This window comes from Hyla sarda, chromosome 8, assembly GCF_029499605.1.
Source record: "Hyla sarda isolate aHylSar1 chromosome 8, aHylSar1.hap1, whole genome shotgun sequence".
NCBI classification, from domain to species: domain Eukaryota; kingdom Metazoa; phylum Chordata; class Amphibia; order Anura; family Hylidae; genus Hyla; species Hyla sarda.
Window position 1 is genome coordinate 141,756,341 of NC_079196.1, and position 16,780 is coordinate 141,773,120.

At 43.4% G+C, this 16,780-nt stretch overlaps 1 protein-coding gene across 1 annotated transcript in view; it reads left to right on the forward strand.

Annotated features, from left to right (window-relative positions):
• Positions 1–16,780, forward strand: part of CALCRL (calcitonin receptor like receptor) — a 264,381-nt gene that overhangs the window by 19,231 nt on the left and 228,370 nt on the right. The gene's annotated exons all lie outside the window — the stretch shown is intronic.

Consider the following 16,780-nt stretch of genomic DNA (forward strand, 5'->3'; position numbering starts at 1 on the left):
TCCAGCAGCGCTGCAACCGGACTCTGCATCGTTGCGCCCGACACCATCATTGAGGACTGCCATATCCTCCGACTCCACTACTGCCCGGCTCCAGGAGCGCTGGAACCTGACCCTGAACCGCTGTACCCGACTCCAACACTGAGGACCGCCACATCCTCCATCTAAGGGTAAGCGGTACTGTGTACCGGCCAGACTTCATCTCATGACAGCTGCCGTGCTGTGATTTGTCATTGACAGCTGCCGTGCTGCCTATATTCACCTTATCATACAGCCGCCGTGCTGTTGTGACCCAGAGGGCCGGTGGATTCAGCTAAACCTATTGACTATACTTGTCTATTGAACTGAGTTGCTTTTTGCACGAACAGTGGGCTCCAAATAGGGGGCCTCCAGCGCCTGCAAGTGCACTGCAGGCGCTCTTACCACACTACATTTTCAACCACCATCCTCTAAACCACAAGCAGATTAACTATATTGTCACTCTCATTCATTCTCTTCTCACTCATTCACACATTTATATACATACACATTGACATACTCATAAATACATACACCCACCCAATACAGCCCAACACACTCGTAGCATATCTAGGCCTGGAGAAGAAGCCAAACCACTGATTGTCTATTTCTACAATTTCATTAGTGTCACATATACAGTGGGGCAAAAAAGTAGTCAGTCACAAATTGTGCAAGTTCTCCCACTTAAAAAGAGGAGAGGCCTGTAATTTTCATCATAGATATACCTCAACTATGAGAGACATAATGAGAAAAAAAAATCCAAAAAATCACATTGTCTGATTTTAGAAGAATTGATTTGCAAATTATGGTAGGAAATAAGTATTTGGTCAATAACAATTTAATCTCAATATTTTGTTATATACTGTTTGTTGGCAATGACAGAGGTCAAACGTTTTCTGTAAGTCTTCACAAGGTTTTCACACACTGTTTCTGGTAGTTTGGCCCATTCCTCCATGCAGATCTCCTCTAGAGCAGTGATGTTTTGGGACTTCATCTCCCTCCAAAGGTTTTATATGGGGTTGAGATCTGGAGACTGGCTAGGCCACTCCAGGACCTTGAAATGCTTCTTACGAAGCCACTCCTTCATTGCCCGGGCAGTGTGTTTGGGATCATTGTCATGCTAAAAGACCCAGCCACGTTTCATCTTCAGTGCCCTTGCTGATGGAAGAAGGTTTTCACTCAAAATCTCACAATACATGGCCCCATTCATTATTTCCTTTACACGGATCAGTCTTCCTGGCCCCTTAGCAGTTAAACAGTCCCAAAGCATGATGTTTCCACCCCCCATGCTTCACAGTAGGTATGGTGTTCTTTGGATGCAACTCAGCATTCTTTCTCCTCCAAACACGATGAGTTGAGTTTTTACCAAAAAGTTCTACTTTGGTTTCTTCTGACCATATGACATTCCCCCAATACTCTTCTGGATCATCCAAACTGCACTTCCCCCCCCCCCCCCCCCTTGATCCCTGGAGATCTGAAGAATTGTTCCATTGAGCCTCCGCCCACCGCACCATCTCCCTTCTCCTTCTGATGGGTTGATGTCCAACCCCCTGGCATGCAGTTGGGCACCGAGTCATCTTTCCCTGCGTTCTTTTTACACCCCATTGTTTTATGCTCCAGAACCAATTTATTATTCTTCTTACTTAGCGATCACCTATATTCTCTCCTCACCCACACCTTTCCACTAGGCCACCTTAAAAGATTAGCCCAATGAACCCCACCGTTATTTTGGTTTTAACAATACAGCAGATGACCTCAATCTCTGTTACCACACAACATTAACAAATCACATAAACCAGATACTAAATATTCAGCTATAAAGGAGAGATTCTATAAACAAAATCCAAGATAGCACAATATTTTAAATTATTAATTGTAACCGATATTTGCCACCATAGTTCTCTTAGTTGGGTCCGTTCACAAATTTTTTTTTTTTTTATAGCAGTTTTCTCCAGATTTTAAAAGTTCAAGTTCAATGGTTGCTTAACCTGTTGAGGACCGCGGGTGTATCCATACGCCCCCGTTTTAAAGTCCTTAAGGACTGAGGGCGTATGGATACGCCCATGGGAAAATCCCCTGCCGCTAGCCGGTTGGGGACGGGACCAGGATGCCTGCTGAAACCATTCAGACATGCGATTTTCTCCTATTCCATGCTGATCGGGTCTCTGGTGACCCGATCACCTGGAAAATAGTGATGATCGGAGCTGTCAGTGACAGCCCCGATCATCTTGAGGGATAGGAGTGAGGTTGCAGTGCTGCGATCTCCTCCTATCCCCTGCCATTAGTCAGAACTGAGTTCTGACCAATGGCAGCGCACGACAGGGGGTTGCCATGGAAACCCCCCGTTCTGCCCACCCCTGGATGTCGGGCAGAACGGAGGGAGAAGATGGCGGCCTGTACCTGTGCAGAAGATGCTGTGGGGACCGCAGATCATTGCTGGAGACTGGGGAGATCAGCGGCACAGGTAGGGAAGTGACGGTGGGGGGGAAAAGGAAGGGGGCAGTAAGCGATATTTACCGCTGCCCTTCCTAGTGGAAGCCAAACTGCAACTCCCAGCATGCCCAGACAGCCAAAGACTGTCTGGGCATGCTGGGAGTTCTAGTTTTGCAACATCTGGAGGGTCACAGTTTGGAGACCACTATTACAGTGGTGCCCAAACGGAGGCCCTCCAGGTGTTGTCAAACTACAAATCTCAGCATGCCTAGACTGCCCAGGCATGCTGGGAGTTGTAGTTCTGTAACATCTGTCCCTTCAGATTTAGCAATTTTCATGAAAATTTTGAAAATTGCTGCTATACTTTGAAGCCCTCTAATTTTTTCTAAAAGTAAAAATGTCTATTTTGTGATGCCAACATAAAGTAGACATATTGAATATGTGAATCAATATAAAATGTATTTGGAATATCAATTTTCCTTACATGCAGAGAGCTTCAAAGTTCGAAAAATGCAAAATTTTCATGAAATGTTGGGATTTATCACCAAGAAAGGATGCAAGTAACGACGAAAATTTACCACCAAAATAAAGTAGAATATGTCACGAAAAAATAATCTCAGAATCAGAATAATCGGTAAAAGCATCTTAGTTATTAATGCTTAAAGTGACGGTGGTCAGAATTGCGAAAAAGGTCTCAGTCCTTAAGGTGAAAAAGGGCTCAGTCCTTAAGGGGTTAAAGGGGTATTCCGGGCAAAAACTTTTTATCCCCTATCCAAAGGATAAGATATCTGATCACGGGGGGGCGCTGCTGGGACACCCCTGCGATCTCCCTGCAGCACCCGTATTCTATGTGGGGACTGCGCATAGGCGGGCGCAGCCTATTGCATTAGGGTGTGCACCCTAAAGCACAAACCCGTGTACGTATTTATATATATACACACATGCACACATACATACATAAACAGACCTCCTTATCTCTTTGAATTGCGCTCAGTAAACAGCTCAGGTCATGTGCTCTGTGTGAACAATATGGAGTATAATGCAAGTTTAAAACAATAAAACAGAACAATGTGTATTTGAATCTAAACTATCAGGAGGAGCCATTTGCCCCTTTAATATGTGGCACAGATGGGTCTGACTGAGGCTGAACAAACGAGTAAATGAAATAAAAATGCAGCATGAAGGAAGAAGAAAAACTCTTAGTGTACATGGCTGAGGAAAAAAAAATCGGAAAAATATATATATAAAATAATTAAACATTGGCTGTTATCATTAAAGCTGCTAAACTAAAATTCGGGTGACTAACTAGAGAATCCATAGAAATATGGTAGTGCTAGCATATACTATCATAATAATAATAATTATATAACCAATAAATTACACAATTTATTACAAATTGATGATTTAAAAATGAAGAAATCACCTCTAGCAGATATTGGCTGCCGTAAGCCGTTCTGGGAGTGTGAGTAATGCCGCTGGTATTGCGCAGTAACCACATGGCCGTGCCTCACACTTGCGTAGCCGCCGTGCATGCTACAGGGGAGGTCTGGAGGAGGAGCATGTCCGTCCCACACTGTGCGGCGATATCGCTCGCATAGTGTAGGAGGATTGGATCGGCAGGTTAACAAATGCTCGGCAAGGCAGTGCAGCACAGAGGGTATAGAGCCTCATGCAGGGCCGGACTGGGACCAAAAATAGGCCCGGGCTTATAAAACTATGTAGCCCATTTCTTTTTTAGGTGTGGGTCCCAGCAGTTGGACCTCACCAAAATAAAATGGAGTGCATAGTCTAAAATCACCACAGTTGAAGTGGCTCTCCAGCTGTTGCAAAGCTACGACTCCCATAATGCCTGCAGAGTTTCAGGCATGATGGGACTGGGAGTTGTAGTTTTATAACAGTTGGAGAGCCACAGATCAGTGTATAGTTTCATCCATCTTCACTGCAGAAATAATAAGTGACCTCAGCAGTGATGGGACAGTCAGGCAGAATACATAATGCTATAATGACTGACAGGAGATGTCTTCTCTTTTGTTGTTCCTTTTCTTCTCATCTGGTCCAGACATCAGAACTTCTTCCAGTTACATCTTTTTTTGCAGAGTCTGACACTGGACATCATTCGTTCCTTATGCTCATCCTCTGTATGAAGACAATAATCATTATAACCCTGCCAGACACTGTGCCTCCTGAATATAACTCACACATGTTTCTTCTGTTTAGCAAAATCTCACCCCTGTACTCGTCCCCACTGCGGACATTAAAGGACATCTGCAGCAAAAGACAACATTTGGGACCCCCTGAGATCTCCTGCATGGGGCCGCGGCTCTCCCGCATAGGAGGCATGCCGGCCGCAGCGTGATGCCATGGCCGACACACCTCCTCCATGTATCTCTATGGGAGAGGCGGGGAGGCAGCGTTCGTGCCTCCCCGTCTCTCCCATAGAACTGTATGGGGAGGGGGCATGGAGGGGGCGTACCATCGACCTCAGAGAGGTTGATGCTACGCGTATTAGCCGCTCACATACAGCGGCAATGCGGGGGCCCTGTTTGAGAGATCACTGGGGCACCCAGTGGTGGGACCCCAGCAATAAGACACTTATCCCCTATCCTGTGGATAGGGGATAAGTTGTCTTTTGTTGCAGATGTCCTTTAAGCCAGCTGAATGTCTGCTAGGCGCCGCTAAAGTCATTGGATCTCATAGATGGTAAAGCAGTCCGGTGGAATTCAGCCCAAAGAATGAACATGTTCATTCTTTGGGTAGATGTCCATTCCACTGTGACGATTTCGCACTATGCACAGTGCAGCAGAATCCCATTGAAAACAATGGGTTGCTGCTGCAAGTGGATTTCTGCCGACAGACTCCAGTGTGAACAAGACCCAAGTCCCCCCCAGACCCCTTAGTACTCTTTCAGACCCATCTTTCCCCTCTTCCTTTAGACTCCTAAGTCCCCCAGACTCCTCTGCCCCCGTCATCCTCCTTAACACTTTTCTGACCTCCCCCCAGACCCCTTCCCCCTCAGGGGTCATGTGTGAGTTATATTCAGGAGGCACAGTGTCTGGCAGGGTTATAATGAATATTGTCTTCATACAGAGGATGAGCATGAGGAACAAAAAAAGATGTAACTGGAAGAAGTCCTGACCCCTAAGACCCCTCAGTCAGCCTTCTTCACACTTTTCTGCTCTCCCAGCCCCCTTCTCCTCAGACACCCCCTTCAATCATCCTTCACACTTTTCTGCCCCCTTCCCAAGACCCCTCAGTCATCCTCCTTTACTTTTCTGCACCCCCAGACCACTTCCCCCAAGACCCCTCAGTCATCCTCCTTTACTTTTCTGCACCCCCAGACCACTTCCCCCAAGACCCCTCAGTCATCCTCCTTTACTTTTCTGCACCCCCAGTCCACTTCCCCCAAGACCCCTCAGTCATCCTCCTTTACTTTTCTGCACCCCCAGACCACTTCCCCCAAGACCCCTCAGTCATCCTCCTTTACTTTTCTGCACCCCCAGACCACTTCCCCCAAGACCCCTCAGTCATCCTCCTTTACTTTTCTGCACCCCCAGACCACTTCCCCCAAGACCCCTCAGTCATCCTCCTTCAGACTTTTCTGCACCCCCCAGACTCATCCTTCCCCAGTCATCCTTAACATTTTTTCTGACCCCCCCTGATCCCTTCTCCACCCCAAGTACCCTCAGTCATCCATTTCTCAAGCCCTTCCCCTCTGCACACCCCTCTTCAGTCATCTTTCATTGTTACTCAGCCCCCTTCTCCTCCGCATACCCCTCTTAAGTCATCCTTCTTTATATTTCTCGGCCCCCCCCCCCCGGCCCGCTTCTCCTCCGCACACCCCTCTTCAGTCATCTTCCCCCAGCCCCATTCTCCTCCGCACACCCCTTTTCAGTCATCCGCCTTCACATGTTTCTTCCCAGCCTTCTTCTCCTCCGCACCCCCTGCCATTGAATTATCCTCCTTTATACTTTCTTCCTTTCCCCCTTCCTCTCTTACCTTGTAGGGGAGGATTAGTCAGCTGTAGAAGTGAGCGGGGCTCCGGGTTCCTCTTCTCCTCGGAGCAGAGCAGCCGGGGCAGGGATGTCTGTGACGTCAGGGGCGTGCCTGCGCACGGACGTCTGCTTCTCATAAAGCAGCAGTGTCCCTGCCCTGGTTTACTGCAATTGGGGCCGGAGGACTGGTCACCGGACGGAGTGAGGCCCTTTTTAGGGTAGGGACGGGCTGTGTCAGTGAGGAGGCAGAGCGGGCAGTTTTCTTCACTACACCGACCCCTACTTTCAAAGCGGAGGCCGAGACTTTGAAAGCAGTGGCCGGTGTAGTGCAGAAAACAGGTGTATCGCGACAGGGCAGGTGAACGGCCCGACCCACTGGGCAAATGCCCAGTCTGCCCAATGGCCAGTCCAGCCCTGGCCTCAAGTTTGAGGCTTGATTAGGGTGTGCCCAGGCACACCCGACACACCCCATGCGCACGCCTATGGGACTGCGTCTCTAGTTTTGGAAACCTCCGGGACTGGGGACTTGACGTCATGCCACGCCTCCTCTGTCTAGGTCTATGGGAGGGGGCGTGACGGCAATAAAATTGCAATGTCCCAATCAGCTAGGATGCGAGCGGAGGTCCCCTTACTTTGCTCCGTCGCATCCGATCGGCGTTTGATTACTCCAAGCCTGAGCTACAGGCTTGACCAATCAACCCCCTATAACGCTGATCCGTGCAAAGCTATGGCTTTGCAGTGATCAGTGTAAAAGATCAGCGTGTGCAGTGTTGTAGCCCTCTATGGGAGCTAGAACACTGAAAAAAAAGGTCATTTAACTCTTAAATTCTCTAATAAAAGTTTTCCCATAAAAAATTAAAATCCGTGTAAATAAAAATAAACATGTGTGGTATCGCTGCGTGGGGAAATGTCCAAACTATAAAAAATATTGTTAATTAAACTGCATGGTCAATGGCGTACACGCAAAAAAAATTCCCAAATAGTGTATTTTTGGTCACTTTTTATATCATGAAAAAATGAATAGAAAGCGATCAAATAGTCCGATCAATACAAAAATGGTACCAATAAAAACTTCAGAACACGGTGCAAAAAATTAGCCTGTACACGGAAAAATAAAAAAGTTATAGGGGTTAGAAGATGAGAATGTCTTTAACGTATAAATTTTCCTTCATGTAGTTATGATTTTTTTCAGAAGTACGACAAATCAAACCTTTATAAGTAGGGTATCATTTTAACTGCATGGACCTACACAATAAAGATAAGGTTTCCTTTTTACCGAAAAATGCACTGTGTAGAAATGGAAGCCCCCAAAAGTTACAAAATAGAATTTTTTCTTCAATTTTGTCGCACAATTAATTTTTTTTCCATTTTGCTGTGGATTTTTTTTTGTAAAATGACTGTCACAGTAGAATTGGTGGCGCAAAAAATAAGCCATCATATGGAATTTTAGGTGCAAAATTGAAAGCGTTATGATTTTTACAAGGTGATGAGGAAAAGATTTAAATGTAAAAACGGAAAAACGATGAGTCCTTAATAAATGTTAAAGCACCAAAGTCCGTTAAGTGTTAACGCATGGAAGATGGATAATTAATTACTGAAAATTACAATGCAGCAGCTTCAAAGCTCAGCAGTCATTTTCAGCTTTTATATAAATATTAGTATTATAGCCAAGCAAAAAAAAAAAAAAAAAGGGAAGGAGAAAAAAAAGTAAATGATGAGGCAGAATAAGTTGTTAGTTATTAGTGAGAGAGTCCCTGAATAGCGCAGCTTCTTGGAAGCTCAGACCTTCTTATAGTGGCTAGGTCTTAAAAAATAAACATTGCATTGGGACATCACAATCCTAAGGGAACAACAACCCTCTGGGTTCCAAGCTTACACAAAAAGTCAACCCACAATTGCAGACTTTTGAATGCAGGAAAATCTCTGATATTTCAATTGCCCCACCGAAGCTTAGAAGTTGTTAACTGTGCTCTGGAGCTCTGCTCCTCTCTCCACTCCCGTCTCGCAACTCCTAAAAAGCACGGCGTCCCACGTGGCTCACAGCCTTCTCCTCCTCACAGCTGTTCAACGCAGCTTGCCGACGCCACCTCGCTCCTCCGTATGCCTCGCTCAGACCTCCACAGTCCAGCCTCTCACCCTCCGCCTCTGTTGGGACCTCTGCTCACTTGCTCTCAAAACTCTGCAACCTCCACAGCATAATCGCAGCAGGCTCCTTCCACCTCAGGTACAATGAATCATCGCACCGGTCAGCTGGCCATGCACTGTGTAGAAACGAAAGCCGCTAAAAATTACCAAATGGTGTTTGTTTTTTTTTTTTTTTTTTCAATTTTGTCCCACAAATAATTTTATTTTGGTTTTGACATAGATTTTGTGTTAAGTTTTTATGGTACGTATTTTAGGCCATATTTCAGCAGGTTTTGTTTTTTTTTTTTGCATGAGCTCATGTTCCCACAAGGTTTAAGACTTTTTTTTTTTTTATTCTGTTTTTTGATAGTATACAGCTTAAAAAGTAGGAATACTATAGATTAAGTCAACTACCAAAACCAAATTATTTTTAAAACATATATATTTTATTGTTGTTTTTCTTAAAATACCATAAGTTAAAAAGTTAGAGAACTAAATGGGCAGGAGGTTATTCAGTAGTAAGTATATATAGCATGAGACAATAATATATAACAATGGTTTCATATAAGGACAATCACTTGTAGGTTAGTGTAAAATATGTACACATATCTGTGCTTAAAAAGCAGCCAAAATACTTTGTGGGAACATATTCTTATAGTTTTTTTTCCCCAGACATTTTATTTGAGTTTAAAAACAGTTGCTACATGGTTCTTTTGCTCGTCACTTGCCACTTTCTGTTTGCAGCCAGATAACTCTGTTGAGAACTTTTCCTAACTAAAAATAAAACTTGGCTGACCTTTTCTTGTGAAATATTCCAACAACATTATTGTGTTTTGGTTTTAAAAAGCAAACTTGTAATCTATAAGTAGTTTTAATGCCTAACCTATTATGCATGCAGTGTCTTCACCAGATAAATAATTCACAAATTAAAGCAATTAATAATAGGAATTATGCTGTTAGAACCCATCCATATCACTTTTTAGGCCTCTGTTACACATTAGGATGCCTTTAAAAAGGCATAACATGGCATACCTGCTAGACAGCTGGAGACTTTGATAGACCAAACAGTCTACTAGTGCCTACAGGCCGGCTGCTGTCTTCTTCTCTGGTCTACATTCTAGCAGACCAGAGAAGTACGTTGCAGATAACACAGATCAGTGCTATACCTATGCATAGCACTGATCAGTATGTGCAATTAAAAGATTGCAATAAATAGTCCTCTTTGGGGACCTTTTAAAAATGTGGAGAAAAAAAAAAAGTTTATTCCCCTCTTTTACCATTTTACCAAACAGAATGTAAAAAAATAAATAAATAAATGAACATATTTTCACCACGTGTGTAAATATCTGAACTGTTAAACTAGTGTTAATGGTCCCATACAGTAAACAAGAGAAAACGCTGCTTTTATTCACATCAAATCTTTTTTATAAAAAGTGATCACAAAGTCACATTTATGCAAACGCTGTACCGATAAAAACTTCAGATCATGGTGTAAAAAAAAGTCCTCATACAGCCCCATTTATGAAAACATTTTAAAGTTAAAAAGCAATAGTTAGAGGTTTTTTTTTTTAAATACAATAATAGAATGCATGTAAACATGGGTATCGTTTTGATTGTATTGGCCGCAGAATAAAGAAAACTGTAGTGTTCAGCATGAAGACGAAACCCTCCAAAAGTTCTTCCGAATTTAACACAATATTTTTTGGGGTTACACAGTATATTTTGTGGTAAAATGAAAGGTGTCATTACAAAGTACAATTGGTCCCACAAAAAAAATAAATAAATAAATCTCAAACCCGCAATTTCAGTCATTCATGGCAAAAACACGCGCGTTAAACAGTGGTGTCCCCAGTGGAGAGCCAGAGGGGGACATGTCCCCCCCCCCAAAAGCGAACTGTGCTCCCCCATGTGTCCCCCCCCCCCCAACTGAAATATATCCCATCAGGGCCAGCCTAGCCATCGGGCATTTGCCCGGTGGCAATGTTGTCAGCACGGTCGGTCTAGTAAAACCTTACTACACCAGCCGTTCTGGGACCCATTTAACTTTAAAAAGTACCGGTCACCCAGTAAACTTTTCTAAACTAACTCAGGCTATATTCCCTAATTTCAGAGCTTTAAAAAGCTCTGTATCATACCATTCTTCTTGCTTACATAGTGCAATCTCCCAGTAGGAAAAAGTGGGTGTTTCCCAGCAGGCATGACATCACTGAAGCCTGCTGGGGGACCACTTCCGCACTCACATGGTTGCAGTGCTGTGATGAATAGAAGACCTCAAGCTCTGTGCATCTTTCAGTGAGGTTCTATGCATGTTTCAGTGGGGCTCTATGCAGCTTTCAATGAGGCTCTTTGCAGCTTTCAGTGAGGCTCTGTCCAGGTGTCAATCAAGCTCAGAGCAGAGAAACACTTCCTGAGTTTGGTCTCCTGCCAGGCTGGGGGGAGACCAAACTCACTGTATTAATTGCAGCAGGGAACAGAACAGAGCCATTTTTTCTATTACATTTTAAACATATTTATGTTGATTATTTTAAAAGTAAGTGAATGGTAAAGTGTCTGCTAATTACACAAGGAACACTATATTAAAACTTTTATTGGTGACAGGTTCTCTTTAAGCACGTCTTACAGACGCGCCTATAGTTAAATTTGGTGCACCGCTGATTGAGAGAGTGAAGCGCCATTGGTTCCTTGCCCTGTCAGTCACTCTTGTGGCTGCATACAATATGCAGGCTACCACAAAAGGCCCTCTACGCTCTGTTCTCCAACTCATGAATGACGTCATAATGCGCCGAAGCACAGACCGGAGGAGAAGAAGATTAGGCGACCTGCTACGCAACCAGGTCCCTAGGTGAGTGTGTTTATTTTTTATTTTTTTAATGTATTAATTTTTTATTTAAAGGGGGCTACTATTACTACCTAATGGGGGTTACTGTAGCTTCCTAAAAGAGGGGGTACTGTTACTACCTAAATAGGGGTAATACAGGTAATAGAAAAAGTAACGTTGCACTCACCACAAGACACAGCATGGAGGTTTTCAAATCCGGGTTTATTCGTAAATACGAAGTGCTATACAGTCAAAGCAGGTTGGAGGGAAGGGAGGAGAGCAGACATCAGCTCCGTGGAGCTGGCTGAGTGCAACAAATGGTTTCGCAGTGAAACTGCTTGATCACGCTACTCAGGAGGAGTCAGGCAATGGCTTATATATGCGGTGCTTGTGACTCATTAAGGAAACGCCAGAAACCTGTGTGGGTGTTCATGTGAATCTTCAAATAAAGTTTTGAGCAAAATGTGTGCGTGTGCCATGAAAAAAAGGGGCAATTATAACTCTCCATTACAGGTGACTGACTGCCGGAGCTTTGGATGTGCTAACAATCAATTATCCAAATCACCTGGCTGTGGTTTCAATAATTTGAAGCAATTTGTGGTGGTCTCAGTCACTTTATTGTTGGAAGAGGGAACTTGTGGGCAGCAAAAAAAGTTTTAAAGGGGTATTCCAGGCAAAAACTTTTTTTTTATATAAGTTAAACAGATATGTAAATTACTTCTATTAAAAAATCTTAATCCTTCCAATAGTTATTAGCTTCTGAAGTTGAGTTGCTGTTTTCTGTCTAACTGCTTTCTGATGACTCACATCCCGGGAGCTTTTCAGCTCCTATGGGGATATTCTCCCATCATGCAAGGGATATTCTCCCATCATGCACAGCTCCCGTGACGTGACATCATCATTGAGCAGTTAGATAGAAAACTTCAGAAGCTAATAACTATTGGAAGGATTAAGATTGTTTAATAGAAGTAATTTACAAATCTGTTTAACCTTCCAGAGCCAGTTGATATATAAAAAAAGTTTTTGCCTGGAATACCCCTTTAAGTATTAAGACATGTATACAATTTGAATGGACAAGAGGACATTACAAAAAGGTAATTAATTAAAATCAATCAGTATGTTCTGCCAAAAGACTCATATGCTTTAAAGTGGAGGAGGGAGATGGGAATTACAAAGTTTGAGAAGAACATGCATATAGGCTTGGAAAAACAAGAAAATATAATAAGTAATTTACATGTAACATAACTTTCCCAAAAGTTCATTACAGTAACCAGGAAGCAGTGGAAAGCAGTTGGGACCAGAAGCCATTGTACGGCATCCATTTTAGGACATTGTCAGTCGTAACTCCGTCAGGCGAAACGGCGTCCCGCCTCCTGCCTCAGACGAATCGCCATCAGTCGTCAGCCGCAACTCTGTCCCCCGTTAGGCAAATCAGCGTCCCGCTTCCTCCCTCACACCAATCACCGTCATACTTCAGCCGCAACTCCCTCCTCCCTCTTCCAAAACGCGGTCATGCCTCAGACGATTCTCCCTCAGACACAACTTCCTGTCGCATAGTAGAGCCAACGCTGCGCAGCATGTCGAAACTGTGAAACTTGTACTACAGACACTACATGTGCTACAGAGTCTGTATAGCAGAGCCGACACTGAATAGCATGTAGAGCAGAACCCGTGGAGCAGAGAGCCAACACTGACTTGGCTCTGCTAAACGGCAGGAAGGTTTTTTTGTCTGAGGAAGTTTAGGATGAGGGAGGAGGGAGTTGCGCCTGATGCAGATTGGTCCGAGGGAGGAGGCAGGATGCTGTTTCGCCTGATGCGGGACGGAGTTATGGCTGACAACCAGCTTCAGTTACTATTTTTTTTTTTAAGCTTCCTGAATTTCAACCTTTTTGGGAGCTGGAATACTCCTTAAAAATGTTTATTTTATGTTCTCCATTTTAACACAATAGGGATTCAATTTAAAAATGTAATTGCTTGATATCAGTGATTTTGTAGATCTTATTTATGCCGCCCGTGCACCAAGCCTTCTGCCCAAGTAAGGAAGATAACCAGTGATGTTGTGCAGTAATAAATCAATTATGAATTATTGGCCATAAAAATATTAATTATGAAAAATTTTAAATTTGGAAAATTCTCAGAAAATATCAAAATTATGACCTGGTGAATTGTGGACAAACCTAATCAATACAATTCACATCTGAGTCTGACTATTTCCTCAGATATCAACAAGTTCTTTTTATGATAGGATGACATTAACGCTTAAGGATGTAGTTTTGCAATGTACAAAATTGCACAGGTATTATAAAGTATGCAGATTTATTGGTTATAAACATAAATGAGTAACAAACAGAATGATATATGCAAATTAATTCATATTAATTCTAATATCAATTAGATATGTTAGCAAACATTACAAGCTTGTTAATTGACTACATATAGTAGAACAATACATGTGAGTAGTAAGCAACTATGTTATGATACAACATAGGCTACTAGGTCAGGATATCATATCATACAAGAAAAAGGTTTATACATCACTCTATCCAGAGGAAACCTTAACGAACAAGGACGTATATTTACGTCCTTGGCCGGCTCCCGCGATATAAAGCGGGGTCACGCGGTGACCCCGTGTCATATCTGGTCCGTCCCGGCATGTAACTGAAGTCGGGACCCGGGGCTAATAGCGCGCAGCAGCGATCGCGGTGCCGCGCGCTATTAACCCTTTAGACGTTGACCGCCGTGTCTAAAAACGAAAGTGAATGCTTCCTGGCTGCTCAGTGGGGCTGATCGGGACCACCGCAGTGAAAATGCGGTGTCCCGATCAGCTTGAACAGGAGAGGAGGTCTTCTTACCTTCCTCCGGCGTGTCCCTTCGGCCATTGATTGCCTTAGATGCAAGCTTGAGCAATCGACCGCCGATAACACTGATTAATGCAAAGCTATGGAGTGAACAGTGTATAAGATCAATGTGTGCAGTGTAATAGCACCCTATGGGAGCTATAACACTGCAAAAAAATAAATAAATAAAAAGTTAATAAATGTCATTTAACCCTTTCCCTAATAAAAGTCCAAATCACCCCCCTTTTCCCATAAAACTAAATGTAACGAAAAATAAATATAAACATATGTGGTATCGCCGCGTGCGTAAATGTCCGAACTATAAAAATATATAATTAATTAAACCGCATGATCAATAGCGTACGCGCAAAAAAAAATCCAAAGTCCAAAATAATGTATTTTTGGTCACTTTTTATATAATGAAAAAATTAATAAAAAGAGATCAAAATGTCCGATCGATCAAAAATTGTACCGCTAAAAACTGCACATCACGACGCAAAAAATGAGCCCTCATACCGCCCCATAAGCGGTAAAATAAAAGTTATAGGGGTCAGAAGATGACAATTTTAAACGTATACATTTTTCTGTATGTAGTTATGATTTTTTACAGAAGTACGACAAAATCAAACCTATATATGTTAGGGTATCATTTTAATCATATGGGCCTACAGAATAAAGATAAGGTGTTGTTTTTACCGAAAAATGTACTTCGTAGAAATGGAAGCCCCCAAAAGTAACAAAATTGCATTTTTTCTTCAATTTCGTCGCACAATGATTTTTTTTTTCCGTTTTGCCGTAGATTTTTGGGTAAAATGACTGATGTCACTGCAAAGTGGAATTGGTGGCGCAAAAAATAAGCCATCATAAGGATTTTTAGGTGCAAAATTGAAAGGGTTATGATTTTTAAAAGGTGAGAAGGAAAAAACGAAAGTGCAAAAATGATAAAACCTGTCGTCCTTAAGGGGTTAAGGACACAGGGCGTACCTGTACGCCCTTGACATTTCCGTTCACTGCCCCGCACGGGGTGGGGATCGGGATGGGATGGCTGCTGATATCTATCAGCAGCCATCCCGGCGTATCGCCTAGGGGGTCCTAAGATCGGCGAATTATGGCTTTTCAGGGCTGATCAGGTCTCTGGTCACCCGGAAAGTAGGGAAGATTGGGCTGTCAGAGACAACTCCTACCATCCTGAAGGATAGGAGTGAGGTGGCAGGGTTGCCACCTCCTCCTGTCACCTGCGATTGGCCGGTGCATTGCCGTGGAATGAGATTTGCCATAGAATGAGATGGTCCGCCTCCATCACATCCTATTGGCTCTCTCTTGTCACGTGACAAGCTAATAGGATGTGATGGAGGTGGACCATCTCATTCTATGGCAAATCTCATTCCACGGCAATGCATCGGTCAGGACTGACCGGCGAATCACAGGGGCGGGAGGTTAAAGTTGAAATCCCGCTCTGCCCGTCCTTGGAAGTCCAGGCAGAGCAGGTAGAAGATGGCGACGGGGGCCAGAGAGCAGGGGGACCAGCGACCGCGGCGGGGAACTGGTGATCGCGGCAGGCAGCGACGGGAGCGGTAGCATCACAAAGGTAGCAGTGAATATCAGTGTTAAGTGATCTTCACTGCTGCCTTCTAGGAGTTACCAAAGTACAACTCCCAGCATGTCCACACAGCCTTTGGCTGTCTGGGCATGCTGGGAATTGTAGTTTTGCAACATCTGGAGGGCCACAGTTTGGAGACTACTATACAGTGGTGTCCATACTGTAGCCCTCCATATGTTGCAAAACTACAATTCAAAGCATGCCCAGACAACCATTTGGGGTCCAAACATTCTAAACGGCAATCATCCAATTAAGTCTGAGGTTTTATGAATAACAAATGTTCCAACGGCTATTACTATGCATTTCATTGACCTACTAACCCAGTTCAGAAAAGAGAAAGCATGCCCAGAAAGCCTTCGGCTGTCAGGGCATGCTGGGTGGGTGTTGTAGTTTTGCAACAGCTGGAGGCAGGGTAATAGTAACAGAAATACTATGTTAGCGCAAGTGACATGACATGTTATACATAAATCACCCGACAATCAAACACATCGATCAAACACATCAATCATTCATGCAGCATTCATTTATTCATTCATTCAACATTACATCATGTATTAATGAATCACATAGAATTATACAGTATCTTACCTGTCTTAATGTTCTGATCTCCACGGGTCTCTTCTTTTCCATGCACCTGCTCCCGATAATGGTTCCTTGCTTCTAAATGAAAACAAATTTTGTTTTAACAAAAATAAAATTAGTTTTTTACAATTTCGTAGCCATATACAATTCGTTTTGTTCGGATTCATTCGGATGTAAATATTTCGTACATTCGGATCAATCCGAATGTACGAAATATGAACAATTCAGACAAAAACTAATTACGTCCAAAACTAATTGCACATGTCTAGTTTAAAGCGAGTTTTTCTGCTTTGAGTTTGAGCTGTGGCAAATTTTCCGCTGGAGCTTAAACTCCCAGCGGGAAACTGGCTGTAAACCCCCACAAGTGCGAATGTACCCT